The sequence below is a fragment of the Schistocerca serialis genome, unplaced genomic scaffold, assembly GCF_023864345.2.
Source record: "Schistocerca serialis cubense isolate TAMUIC-IGC-003099 unplaced genomic scaffold, iqSchSeri2.2 HiC_scaffold_1187, whole genome shotgun sequence".
Taxonomy (NCBI): domain Eukaryota; kingdom Metazoa; phylum Arthropoda; class Insecta; order Orthoptera; family Acrididae; genus Schistocerca; species Schistocerca serialis.
Genome location: NW_026047389.1, coordinates 275001 through 277500, shown reverse-complemented (window position 1 = coordinate 277500; position 2500 = coordinate 275001). Strand labels below are relative to the sequence as shown.

General features: G+C 57.5%; 1 non-coding gene across 1 annotated transcript in view; it reads right to left on the bottom strand.

Moving 5' to 3' along the window:
• Positions 1 to 337, bottom strand: part of LOC126434405 (small subunit ribosomal RNA) — a 1910-nt gene extending 1573 nt beyond the window's left edge. The window contains exon 1 of the ribosomal RNA XR_007579203.1: positions 1 to 337. This exon is cut by the window's left edge and continues 1573 nt beyond it. This is a non-coding gene — a ribosomal RNA (small subunit ribosomal RNA).
• Positions 338 to 2500: the final 2163 nt, after the last annotated feature.

The following is a 2500-nucleotide window of genomic DNA, read 5'->3' as shown; positions in this document are numbered from 1 at the left end:
ACAGTTGATAAGGCAGACATTTGAAAGATGCGTCGCCGGTACGAGGACCGTGCGATCAGCCCAAAGTTATTCAGAGTCACCAAGGCAAACGGACCGGACGAGCCGACCGATTGGTTTTGATCTAATAAAAGCGTCCCTTCCATCTCTGGTCGGGACTCTGTTTGCATGTATTAGCTCTAGAATTACCACAGTTATCCAAGTAACGTGGGTACGATCTAAGGAACCATAACTGATTTAATGAGCCATTCGCGGTTTCACCTTAATGCGGCTTGTACTGAGACATGCATGGCTTAATCTTTGAGACAAGCATATGACTACTGGCAGGATCAACCAGGGAGCTGCGTCAACTAGAGCTGAGCAGCCGGCCGCCCGGGAGTGTGTCCCGGGGGCCCGCGCGAACACGCAAGCGTCCGCTCAATTATTCTGCAAACAGGAGGAGGCTGAGCTCCCCTGCACCATACACCTCGAAACCCTCTCAGGTCCCGGCGGCGCGCAGCGCCGTCCTAAGTACTTGGTCGGGTTCGAGAGAGGCGCAATCGCCCGGGGTTTGGCGAGTAGACGCTTTAGGTGCGACCACCCGTGCTCCCAACTGAGCTTGCCGCTGCCGACAGAGGCCCGGGAGCGTGCTGTCGTGGCATTGCCGGCGGGAGACAACACGCGCCACCTACGGTGACCGGCAGCTCCAACGCCAGCGCCACAGAAGGACAAAAGCCCCACTTGGGTGCCGAAGCGAACTCTCCCAGCACAGCGCACGCGCCAACACGTCCGCACAGCTGCGATACAAACCACCTGCGAGAACCGCAGAGGCGACCGAGCAGCAGACGGCGTCGCGGCGCCGAGCGCCGGGCGGCGGCGCATCCTCAGCGCACACAGTCCTCAATCGGACCAGCACACTGCAGATGTCCACCGCGCTTCGCACCGGGCCCGCGAGGACCTACTTTGGCCGCACGGCGCCGCGTGCAGGGTGCGCCGGCGCGCAGCTGCGCCGCCTGCCGCCTCCGTCGGCCGGCGCGCCTGCCACTGGCCGCCCCCACCAGCCGGCTGTAGCGCGTGCGCCCACGCACCGCGCGGCCAGCACGCCGGGAGGCCCCCCCTCACCGGCCGGGGACGGTCCCACCCAGCCACCGCCGCGTATCGCTTCACACCCAGATGCCATTCACGTTCGTGGGCATGGTGGGTATCGCTGGAACAACCGGTTGGTAGCTCAACCGATCGTCGCCATCACTGATTCACCTCTAGCGAGAACAACCGCACCACAACGGTTTACCAGTTGTTCATTTGCGTAACGTCACCAGCAAACGTAGGCGTCCATCGCCATTTGCAAATTCAACGATTGTTGCATGCCTGTGTCAGGTGTCACGACACACTATGTCTGCCCACATACACGCAACAACATGTGCACGCTTCGCGAACACGTGGAAGGTGGCCCCCGTACGTATGCGATGTCCATTGCGCGAACGACTGTCAACCGGCCTCTGTCGCATGTCGCAGATGTGGAACGCAGTGCACCATGCTATCACGGTGTGTGAGAAGAGACGACTACGTCTGACAACACGCGCCACTACATCAACAGACGGCTCATGCTGATCGCCATCCAGGGCATACCACACTGCAATCCAGCTCTTATAGGGAGACGACACGTAGCTGAGTGCACAACATTTGGACCGCATGGTTCGCCGTTGTTGGCGCAGTCGTTGTACGGTCACATGTACCACGATGTATCATTCAGTACATGAGGACCAATGTGCAGTACAGTGTGTGATTTGGACGTACAACATCAGCGGACAGTTGACACAGGCCGTACCACAGCGTAGGCTAAGTGCTTCGCCATGCGAATGCCAATGAACAACTGCAAATGCCAATGAACAACTGCAAAGGGCATTGAGCATGTACGTCCTGCTGCCATCCACATTACAGTGTATAGCTGCAAGGTGTTTAACATGAAGCGATACACTGGGGACCGGGCAGTGCGAGTAGCAAACTATATTGCGGGGGTTGCAGTTAGGCAACACTACACTAATTTAACGCGTCGTATGACAATTACAGAGCAGGTTAAGGCCCAACGTGTGTTGGGTTAAGGCCCAACGTGTGTTGGGTTAAGGCCCAACGTGTGTTGGGTTAAGGCCCAACGTGTGTTGGGTTAAGGCCCAACGTGTGTTGGGTTAAGGCCCAACGTGTGTTGGGTTAAGGCCCAACGTGTGTTGGGTTAAGGCCCAACGTGTGTTGGGTTAAGGCCCAACGTGTGTTGGGTTAAGGCCCAACGTGTGTTGGGTTAAGGCCCAACGTGTGTTGGGTTAAGGCCCAACGTGTGTTGGGTTAAGGCCCAACGTGTGTTGGGTTAAGGCCCAACGTGTGTTGGGTTAAGGCCCAACGTGTGTTGGGTTAAGGCCCAACATAGGTTGGGTTAAGGCCCAACATAGGTTGGGTTAAGGCCCAACATAGGTTGGGTTAAGGCGCAACATAGGTTGGGTTAAGGCGCAACATAGGTTGGGTTAAGGCG